This window comes from Mustela lutreola, chromosome 12 (genome assembly GCF_030435805.1).
Source record: "Mustela lutreola isolate mMusLut2 chromosome 12, mMusLut2.pri, whole genome shotgun sequence".
Lineage (NCBI taxonomy): Eukaryota > Metazoa > Chordata > Mammalia > Carnivora > Mustelidae > Mustela > Mustela lutreola.
Window position 1 is genome coordinate 74,184,062 of NC_081301.1, and position 11,489 is coordinate 74,195,550.

An 11,489-nucleotide genomic window follows, 5' to 3' on the forward strand; every position below is an offset into this window, starting at 1 on the left:
AAGAAAACGCCAAGTTTTTGTAGTGATGTGAGACATTAGGAACCTTTATGGTCCTTGCTGGAAAAATAAAAGGTAAAATGTTGGAAATCATTCTTCTTTTGAAGGAACTTTTTTTTTTTTTTTTTTAAAGATTTTTTTTTTTTAAGACCTCATCTATTTATTTGTCAGAGAGAGAGAGAGAGAGCAAGAGCGAGCACAGGCAGAGTGGCAGGCAGAGTCAGAGGGAGAAGCAGGCTCCCTGCGGAGCAAGGAGCCCGATGTGGGACTCGATCCCAGGACGCTGGGATCATGACCTGAGCCGAAGGCAGCTGCTTAACCAACTGAGCCACCCAGGCGTCCCTTGAAGGAACTTTTGAAACTGATTTGGGCATATCTTTGATCCAAGAATTCCAATAATTAAGAGAGGTGCAAACCTGTGTTCACCAGAAAGATGTTCAGTTGGACGTTTCAGTTCATGGTCTCAAATGGGAAAGCATTCAAGTGGTCATATAGAAGAGTGGGTTAATCCATTGTCATGTGTTAATACAGTGGAATATTAAATGTCGATACCAATGAACCAACTATGACCACATAACTATGTGGGTGAACCTCACTGATACCATGTTGAATGTAAGAAGACCAACACAACAGAATAGAGTATGATTCCTTTTATTTAAAAATTTTAAGGGCAAAAAATTATGGTTAGAAGTCAGGGCGGTGGTTAGTCCTTTGGGTGATAGTGACAAGAAAGGAGAAAGTGAAGAGATTCTGGGTTGTCGGTCCCGCATTCCTTCTTGGTGCGGTGATAGTCATGTGGGTGCGTCCGGTGTGTGGAGATTCCCTGTGCTGTGCCCTTAGGGTTGATGCCCTTTCCTATATGGATGTCGTACTCCAATTAAAAATGGACTTTGAGAAACAAAACAGATGAATGTAGGGGAATAGAAGGAGAGATAAGTTAAGATGAAAACAGAGCGGGAGACAAACCCTAAAAGACTAACTCTAGGGAACAAACTGAGGGTCGCTGGAGGGAAGAGGGGTGGGTGGATGGGGTAACTGGGTGATGGGCATTAAGGAGGGCATGTGACGTGATAAGCACTGGATATTATATAAGGCTGACGAATCCCTGAGCTCTGCCTCTGAAATTAATAATGCACTTTATGTTAATTAAATTGAATTTAAATAAAAATAAAAAAAAAAAAAAGGTTTACTTTGAAAAATCTCAGCACTGCTTAGTATGCTCAGAACTCACTCACAGCCAGTTGGGTTTGACTGTATCTTAGGGGAAGTTGTGCTTCTTCAGAAGGAATGAGCTATTCCCATTTTCATATTTTGTGAATCTGTTCACCTTGAGTGTACCCCAGGTGCCATTTGCAAGAACATATGGGGCCATCACAGGCAGGCAGGACAATTAAGGTGCTCTTCAACTCTGTTGCACCAGACTCTGCAGGAAGAGCCTTCCGGTCCAAGGCTGAGAAGCCCTGGGATGGAAGCAGGTGAGCCTCCTTCGCTTGGTAGAAGTTTAAAGGAGCAGTCGCGAGTTTTTTGGTTTTAGGTTTTTTGTTTTGTTTTTACTTTACTTGGTTAGCTGGCTGTCTTTCTAACTCGTGCTTTTAGGCAAGGGGAATTGAAGATATGCTAATACCATTGGTGTGAGTCTGGATGCTGGTTGGTGGAAAGGCATCCTGCATGGCAGAGGGAGCTCAAGGTTTGCGGACAGACAGGACCTGGACTTGAGCTCTGACTCACCACTTGGTGTATCAGGACGAGCTTTGAGAAAGTTGTGAAACCACCTAAAACTGAAGAAATGCATCCCAAGAATGCTTTATTAACATCAAAGGTCAGAATTTTACATATTTATTTTTTAAATGTTTTATTTATTTATTTATTTGAGAAAAAGAGAGAGAGAGAGAGAGAGAGAGCATGTGCAAGCAAGAGAAGAGTCAGAGGGAGAAGGAAAGGGAGAAAATCTCAAGCAGACTCCCCTATGAGCACAGAGCCCAAGGCAGGGCTCCAACTCATGACCCTGAGATCAGGACCCAAGTCTAAATCAAGAGTAAGATGCTTAACTGACCGAGCCACCCAGGAGCCCCCAGTTTTATTTTATTTTATTTTTTAAATAAAAGGTGCCAGTTGTAACCATCTAGATCTATTTCATCACCTATTAATAAACCATTGCCCAACAGTCTGGAAAACATCAGTGCACAGCCCCCAGTGCAAGGCACACGATTGTCAGGCATGGTCAAGGTCACTGTAAAGACTGGATCAGGTCATTTCTTTAAAATTCCATCAGATGAACATCTGCTGTTCACTAGCAAAACTGGGTCTTTCCAAAGCAAAAACGCCCCAAAAGAGCAGTTCCTCATCAGACTCCTTACTTTAGGAAATGGTTCTCAACCATCAGAACCATTATATTAGAATCACTTCTTGTACTCTGAAATTATGAGAATCACTTCTATCTTAGAATATTAGATCTATATTAGAATCACCTCTTGTACTCTAAAAACTCTCCAGGCCCAGATCACACCCCAGGCTAATTAAATTACAATTCCTGAAGCAAGACACCTCCCCCTCCGTCACACCAGTGACTCCTGCAGGTCCCCCATTGGTGCCAGTGGACAACCAAGGCTGTGAACCACTGGACTAATGGGCCCTGTGAACAGTCTGTCCTTATTCCAACCCACTTCTCTTCCTCTCAGGAGTCAGAGACAACTGGACACTCAGCTGTCCATTTTGCCCAGGCTTCAAATGCCCATCAGGAGCATTACCAATGCCCCAGTGATAATACCTTGATACCCATTATTGGAAAATGGGTAGAGGAGAACTCACTTTCTCTGGCCCCCAAGCAGTGACTACATCTGCAACGATCCCTGAACTCACCTGACATGGCACCAACGGGAGCCTGCCAACCTCCTAGGGCTCCTGCGGGGATTAGCAGGCTAACGTTGGTAAAGCAAGTTGAGGTCCCCAGACCAAGTGACTGAGAGATTATACAAAAAATCTGTTATATTTCATTTTTACTATTGAGCAGATATGAAAATGAGACAGCATCTCCCTTTGGGATATGCCCAAACCACACACTCTGCGGTTTTCCTTCAGTTTGCAAAATGTCTCAGCATGGGATATGCAGACATTTAGCTCAATGGGAGACTTTACCTTTTTACCTGCATTCTGAAAGACACTTTGGACCCAAACATGTCATGGTCTGTAAGATGCTTTTCCAGTCACCTCAGAGCCTAACTGCAAAGATGCCCTACATTTCCAATCCGATTGTAGGACTTTGTCCTATGAGAAATCTCCTGCTTCTAAAGAAAATGTGGCTGAAAAGGGACACAACAGATTTGCTCAGTGTGCTTTCTTCTCCTGATTTTTACAGATCTCCGGGGTTTAGCCTCTTGCAAATAAACATTTACAAGCAAAGATTTATTTGCTTGTTTACTTCTGGTATAAAGATATATTTCCATGGAACGTACTTTAGCCATTCTGAACCACAAGGGAGGAGGGAGAGGGGATTGAGAGAGAACAGAGAGCATCTATCTCTCGGCTGCAGCTCTGATCAACCACTGCATTTATCACAAGATACCAGGCACGTGGGTTATTGCATTATGGGGCTTATCGAGCTCAGATCTCTGAGACCCCATCTCCTCTTCCAGAAGTATGCACTCTGATTAATAATGGATGGTTAGCCACATAGTTAAGTAGAATGACTGGCACCTTTTATTGGTTGTCTTTAAAACTAATTTAATGAAACGGGCTGACCAGAGAGCAGAGGTTTGTTGCTCGGCGGGCTAACAGATATGCCGCATGTTTCTAAACCAGAGGAGCCCTCTTTCCAGAGATCAAACTCTTGGTGCCTCCTCTGAATGTCTGCTCCATCGCCTGGGGCGCTCAAAGCCTTTTGGAGATGATGGCCCCCAAGACTTCCCTTCTTTTTTGGATAAGGAGATTTCACCCCTTTGGGACCTGGCAAAAGCTGGTGCTGACACTTGTATCCCTCCAAGCAGGTGACATAATTGGGAGGTAACTTCCACTTTGGTGCACACCAAAAGGGGATCATGAGCCTGGTAAACTTTGCAAGGACAGGCTGAAGTTGGGTGGCTAAAAACTCCATGAAAGAATGTGCAGGGCAGTGCAGCCAAAACCTCAAAATTGAAAACTTGAAAATATAAAGCCTGACGTGCCGTGAGCGTTATGTGCATGTGTGCGTGTGTATGTTGAGATCTCTGTTGAGCGTGGGGCAGGGACTGGGGCTGCAGAGTTCTGGGTTTCTCTGTGAAGGCTGCGGGGGTGGAGGTTCCCTGCTCTCCTATCATGTTCAAGACCGTGACCTTACACACTGACTTGTTCCATGCTCATACTGATGTTTCTTGGGCTTCTCATACTGATGTTTCTTGGGCTTCTTCTGCTTTACCTCCTGGCTCCCAACCCAGACCCACTCTTACCTTGTTCCATGTCTCCAGGACGCTGGTCTGGAGCAAAGGAGTCAACAAGCTCTCTGTCCACTTGAGTGTGACCAATAGTTTAGTACGGACAGAGATGGAAGCAGGAGAAAAGCAGTTAATTTACTCTTCTGGGAGTAAATTAATTTTAATAATTTTAATAAATAATAAATAAATAATTTTTAATAAATTTACTCAGAGTAATTTACTCTTCTGGGAAGTTGCCAAGGGTTGGCTGCATCTCTTAGGCAAAGATGAGCCTGTCTGCCAAGTTACCTGTCCGGGTTCTCATGACCATTCTTCTCCCAGCTCTGAGTCTAAGACGGGTAGTAGCCCTCCACTGCTCATGTAGTCCCTCTACCAGTTCTTGCTGGTTTCCCCAAACCCTGTAAATAATCCCTTCATTGAGGTTGTCCCCAATCATCCAGCTTGAGTGGGCCCTCTGATCCTTGCTTGGGCAGGCCTTGCTTGGGCCCTGCCCAAGCCTCCCCAGCACTAGAGATGAGGCATCGGAAGCTCAGATTGCATATATAACTTGGTTGAGGTCTTGCAAAGAATAATGGGTGAAATTTTGTTGTCTTTTATGAGCACAGAGCAAAGTATCCTCAGACATGGCAGTAATGGAGAACATGGCTAGAGCTGAGCTTTCTCAAATGGGATAGGATGGCGACTCAGGTGGGCATATGAAACCAGGTGAGGAGGGTGGGCACGCCAGCCAACTCTTCTCATGCTTTCCAGTGTCAGTCACCCCTTGGGCTGTGACAGGATCATAAACGGGGGAGTGCAGGCCTCAGCACATCTTTGCATGATACAGTAATGTGGATACCAAGATCATCTAGAGGCTAAATGGAACTCCTCAGGGACAGGAAACCACTGTCTGACATTTTCCTTTGTTCTCTTAGTTATCTGGCAACTCACCAAAGGATTCCGACTTTCCTCTAGCACTTCTTTAAACTCTTGCGGTCCAATGGGAATTACAGATTAACAGGAATGCTGTATAGCAAATCTGTTATGCTGGGGGGAGCTTCTTACCCCATTAAAAAATAATAATATAATTAATATTTACTGAGTGGCTTTAGTGCACTAGACATTGATCATAACTGTGTCCACTAAAGTACTCACTTCTGCCAAAAACCCATGAGGTACATCCTAATAATGTTTCCGTCTTACAGATGAAGACTTTGGGTTGTAGAGAGACTCAGAAACTTGCCTGAAGTCTTAGAGTTCATCATTGGTCAAAGGTACACTGAAATCCACATCTGTTTGTTACCAATATTCTTGCTTTGAACCATACACTGCATGGGTATTTAGGTAGTTATATGGGCATTCTTCTTTACCTTGTTATTTCTTTTCTAAAATTGGCAATACAGTGGTAATTATCTACCCATTATGATGCCCTCTTCACCTCCTCTTTAATATACATTTTTTCTTACTTCTTCCCAAGCACCTCAAAACTGTCCTCTTCATGATCAGAGAGCTCCTTTCTCCTTGTTTAGTCAAGACACCAACTTTGATCTTTCACAGCTATGAAATTATTGACTCTTGATATTGTCCAAACTCTCTCGTCCATTCTTAAAGTGGAGAGAGCCAGTTTGTACTACATGTTAAAAGTAATGGATCAATATTTAAAAAGAACTAAGAGGTCTTCCACTCTATGTTTTCCCAGAACATAGAAGTATTTCCAATTACGCTGCTTTTCTTCAAAGCTTGAATCAACAAATGAATAACAGATGTCAACTTCCATGGGAGGAACACTCACCGAATGCTGGCTGTTCTTCCTTATTAGAAAGCCTTTAGCCTGGGTGCTTTGTGTTTCCGTTACCATGACAATATTTGGCCCCTTCCCGTGGTTTCTTTTTCCAGATTTGAGGCACACTTCACATGAGTGAACTTAGCATTATAAGCATTACTTGCCACATACGGTAACAGTCTTAAGTAGGACTGGTATGTTGTCCTGTATCAGGTTCATGTTGTACATATGATCCCTTTGGCTTGTCAAGTTACAGCATTTAGCACAATTGGTATTTCCACCATTTATGCTTCAGCTTTTAGCTCAAAGGTCGCTTACGATGAACTGCTTTCCTGACTCTGCCAGACTGTGCTGGACGGTTACGTTCCCTGCATGACCTCTTTCATTGAATTTCCCACAATTGGTGTAGTTTTACTTAAAAAAAAAAAAAGGAAAAGATTTATTTTTGAGCAGTTTCAAGTTCACAGAAAAATTGAACAGAAAACAGAGAGAATTTCTATAGACCTGCTGCCCTGACACCTGCATAGCCTTCCCAACTATCACACCCAGCTCCACAATGATACATTTGTTATAATCGATGGACCTACATTGATTGAAACATCACTCTGCCCCCAAGCCCATGGTTTACTTAGGGTTTTTCCTCAGTGTTTACATTCTGTGGGTTTTAACAAATGTGTAATGACATGTATCTGCCATTATGATGTCACACAGGGTAGTTTCACTGTCCTAAATATTCCTCTGTGCTCTGCCTGTTCATCCCTCCCTCCCTACCAATCTCTGAAAACCACTGATGTTTTCACTGTCTCCATGGCTTTGCCTTTCCCCAAGTGTGACCTAGTTAAAATAATACACTATGTAGCCTTTTCAAATTGGCTTTTTTTGACTTATTAATATTCATTTAAATTTCCTTCATATCTTTTCATGGCTTAATAGCGCCTTCCTTTTCAGTGCTAAGTAATATTCCAGGAGGTGGATGTAACAGTTTCCATATCCATCCCCCTAAGGAAGAACATCTTGGTTGCTTCTGAGTTTGGGCGTTTATGAATAAAGAGTGTTATACACATCTTGATGCAGGTTTTTGTGTGGATATCTATTCTCTATTTATTTGAGTAAATACAAAAGAGCATGATCATTTGACCACATGGTAAGAATATGTTTATTTTTGTAGGAAACCACCAAAATCTCTCCCATAGTGGCTGTGCCACTTTATATTCCACCAGCTTCTGAGAGTTCTTGTTGCTTCACATCCTTGCCAGAATTTGGTGCGGTCAGTATTTTGGATTTTGGCTGTTCTAATAGGTGTATTGTGTTTTAACATATGATGTTGGACATTGTTTCATATGTTTATTTGCCATCTGTTCATCTTCTTTGGTGCAGTGTATGTTGATGTTCTTAGTCTATTTTGTAAAATAAGGTGGTTCCTTTTCTGATTGTTTAATGCTTATGTTCCCTGAAGGAAGATGAAGTCCTTGAAGGCTGGACCTGTGACGTTTTTTCTTATAGCTGTATTCTCAGCACCTTATCCAGTGCCTACAGGGGTATAAGAAATCTTAGTTTAAGTAGAGAGTGAGGTTGTTTGTGAACTTGAACTGTGTTCCAGTAATAAACGAAGCAGTCAGTCTGGTATCATGGATCTCCATATTGGCCAGTGTGCTTACTTTGTGGCCCCGAGTGATTTAGTCTATTTCCTCGTCTCTAAAGTAAAGATAACTGTGAAACCAACATTTCTGAGAGTTGTGAACACTATATGGAATAATAAACTTGAAAACACTTGTGAGCTTATTTTTTATATTTATAAAATATTACTTATGATAAAGTCAAGCAAACTTACTTTTTATATTCTTAAGATATTCATAGGATATCACTTACAAGAGAGTCAAGCAAACTGGTCCTTAAATAAACATTTCAGAAGAACTCTAGGTGCAGGATTAATTGTTATCAACTTCAACACTTACAACCTAGTTACAGAAGAGCTGAATAATAGCTCCTGTTAAATGAGCATGTTCTATATGCCAAGTGCTTGCTCCACATGACTTGGAATCATTACAACAACCCTGTCCTGAAAGTGTCATTTTCTTTCTCACAGATGACAGACCTGAGGCTCAAAGAATTTCAACAACTTGCTCAGGATCACGGTGACTGAGCATGAACCTGAATCCTGGCAGGGGGTCTGACGGCAGACACAGAATAATTTCTTCCTGCCCTGAATGGATGCTGACAACAAAACCAAATCAGCCCAAATAAAAATGGTTAATATTTTTAGAATTTTCTGGAAGAATAACAGTCGATGCAAGAGAAAATTGAGAAACTGGAGAATCTTATCACATGCTTTGGGTCATCGTTGTGAGAGTATCCTGCCACAGGCTCCTTTCCTTTGATCTGTGTATGTTGGGTCAATGGGAGTCTGAAGATGGAGGCCCTCATGTATAGACTGGAAATGGGCTCAAGCAGAGCCCTGCCTTGGCCTTGCTGTAAAGCCAGCTTCTTCAGGCCAGAAGGACAGCAGTGTATCCCCAGATGGAACTGCATGTTGGAGCCTGAGGCCCAGATAGGAAGGCACGGATATACTTGCTCCTGATGCATGGACACAATGTTAATCCAAAAATCATACTTAACTTGCTGAAATGGTCCTTATTACCTATAGCAGGATTGTCCATTCATATGTTTCTAGTAACTAAAATATTGGATTATGGAGAGTTGCTCTCACGGAGAGTCTTCTTGCCATCTTGCTACAACCATAAAATGCTGGCAGAGAAGGATCAGGAGGTTACCTGGAAACAGAACACCTCGAGAAGGGAGTTCAGAGCTGCATCTATTCCTGTAGTCACAACACAGCAGATGCAGATCTAAAGGAGTCTGTTAGAACCAGTCCTGGGCACATTTTAAGAGCTTGACAATTGGATTTCTATTTCAGTCCAGAGTCTGAAAATGTGTTTAGTGCTAATTCTGCAGCCTAGGTACAGTATTCTCCCAAAGAATGCTGGTTCTTGCCCTAGTTTTTTCTTTTCTAAAACACTCTCCAAGGCAGAAATATTTCTCTTCTCTATATTGCTGCAGATTTCTTCTTCTATCACTTCAACTATGATAAAACTTAAAGATGCTAAGTGCTCTATCATTAAAGGGCCACACACAGAAATGGCCTTTCTTTCCCACTTTCTACCCCTGGCCTGGCCATCATCCCCATCTGAAGGCATCTGACAAGGTCTTTCAGGAACTGCCAGTGTGAAAGGGTGTCCCCACCACCGAGTCTGACTTCTGCTCTGCGTCAATGCATTTTATTACCCTTATCTGCTTATGGGATTACCATTAGCTACTTATCTTGACAAATGCACAACCATAAATATAATTTACTGGATTTTGAAGCTGCAAGCCATGACTTGTTTATATCATTCTTTGTTTCCAGGCAGGAGTTTGTAGTACATACATTTTATTAAGGAATCTTTCCTCTGCTCCACTCCAAGCAAGGGACTGTATTTCCCAGCTCTTTTGTTTCCCTGCCAAAGAGGCCCACATAGAAACTGCTGCTTGGTTTATATCCTTTAAAATTTCTTTTTCCTGGAATAGAAGAACATGGCGTTTGAGCAAAATATGGCTCTTCCTTCACAGAAAGTTGTATGTTCGTGATGATCATGAGCCAAAGAAGAATTCAAAAATATTCCTGACACCTATGTCTCATATATGTGCCAGTGAAGTTTTAGACAGGAATTCATGAAGCAAAGAATCTTTTCATATTTTATCCTTAATGAGTGCATGCCTTTCTTCATCTGAGCAGCGTGTAACTTACTCAGAGCTAAAGCACCTACAAACTGGGTCCCAGCTGCCAGGCATGGAATCTTCCATCAGCAAAACACTACCCTGCCTCAGTGTCAGCTCTGGAAATTCTTTGAAATGACTCTTTTACTTGTTCTAAAACCACTGAGAACACCTTACCCTTTTTGGCCTGTGCATGCTTTCCCCCTAGTTAACTGATATTCCTCTCTGAAACACTTTCCTAGAATTTGGCATGGGAAACTCTGGGCCAGGGCATGAACACGTGGGTTGAACATTTTTACTTGGCGTTGAAGGCAAATCCAGAAATAGATTTCAGTGGTTTGGGCATGGAAAAATTTCAAGAGTCTGCAGACTCTGCTAATGGACTCAGCAGTCACTGCTTTTTAGGCCTCTTATCAAGTTATTCATAAATAAGCAGGGAAGATCTGTCCTTTGCCTGTGCACTAAACATATGCTCTCCTTACTTCAAGTCTCAGAACCCTCAAAGGGATCTCAAGGCTTCCTTCTGGCCTCTAAAGCTCCTGGGTTGTCACAATATACCCTTCAGAGTTGGGAGAAGTATAACTCATTCACTCACACAGGCAGATGCAAGGAAAAAGCATTTGTAAGTGATTTTAATTATTTTTACCAAGTGCACTTGTGAAAACAAAATACTTTCCTCAAAAGACCCTAGAATTTGCTGCCCAAGTGTTTCAGACTTCCGGGGGTGGCCTTTTATCTTAGTGTGACACAGTAAGAGAACTCAAACACCTATCCTACCCTCCATGGGATATTCCTCCTAACATCCCAGGTGATTTCTGGGAGGCTCTTGGTCTTCTGGTAAGTCTACAGAGCAACCAGTTTGGCAATATGGCTTTAGGTTTTATCTTGCTGGTTTCCTTCATCCCATGCTGGAAATCACTCCGAAAGCTTTCTTCCTTCACTGTACTACCAAGTCTTTTATGTATAGTAAAATTTACAGAAAGTTTGAACTAACAGATTACTTCAGGCAACTTCACCTTAGATGTGAGACATCACTCTCCAAAGATTCTGTCAACCATTCCTGACCAACAGGCAAGTTATCAGTAGTCAAGCTGTCTTGGGCGCCATCTTGTCTTGATCTTTTGGGGCCTCCTTCTCTTTCTATAGCCTCTCTTCCTCTCTGCTTGTGTCTCCAAAACACAAGTTTCTTATGTTCCAGTCCAGATTTTGACTTTATGCCTCACATTAATTTATAAGGCTACCTTTGCATAGCCAAAAACTTAACTGAGGTCTTCTCAAAAACAAAGACTGATTGACTCCATCCAGTATCCCATTTTACTGGCAGAAAACCAGGAGGAATACTAAAATATTCAACAACTGGCACAGCATAACTACGGCAACCAAGTACCCATCATAGATTTCCACATGGCCTTACTATGGCAGAAAACTTGAATAGAAGCTATGAAGTTATGGTTTTCCTAAGGAGGAGATCTTTGTTCATCAAAATCTGCAAGTAAGAAAGGAGTAGTTTAAAGAAGTACTCTCCCACTGCCCAGGGCAAGTCACTTGTTTTCTTTTCTCCTTCCATTTGT

At 42.1% G+C, this 11,489-nt stretch overlaps 1 long non-coding RNA gene across 1 annotated transcript; it reads right to left on the minus strand.

The window, feature by feature from the left end:
* Positions 1-651: 651 nt before the first annotated feature.
* LOC131812258 (uncharacterized) lies at positions 652-4,478 on the minus strand. Its single transcript, XR_009346290.1, has 3 exons — positions 4,419-4,478; positions 1,622-1,775; positions 652-885 (listed from the first exon to the last, which is right to left on the minus strand). It is a non-coding gene; the product is annotated as an uncharacterized LOC131812258 (long non-coding RNA).
* Between the last annotated feature and the right edge of the window lie 7,011 nt (positions 4,479-11,489).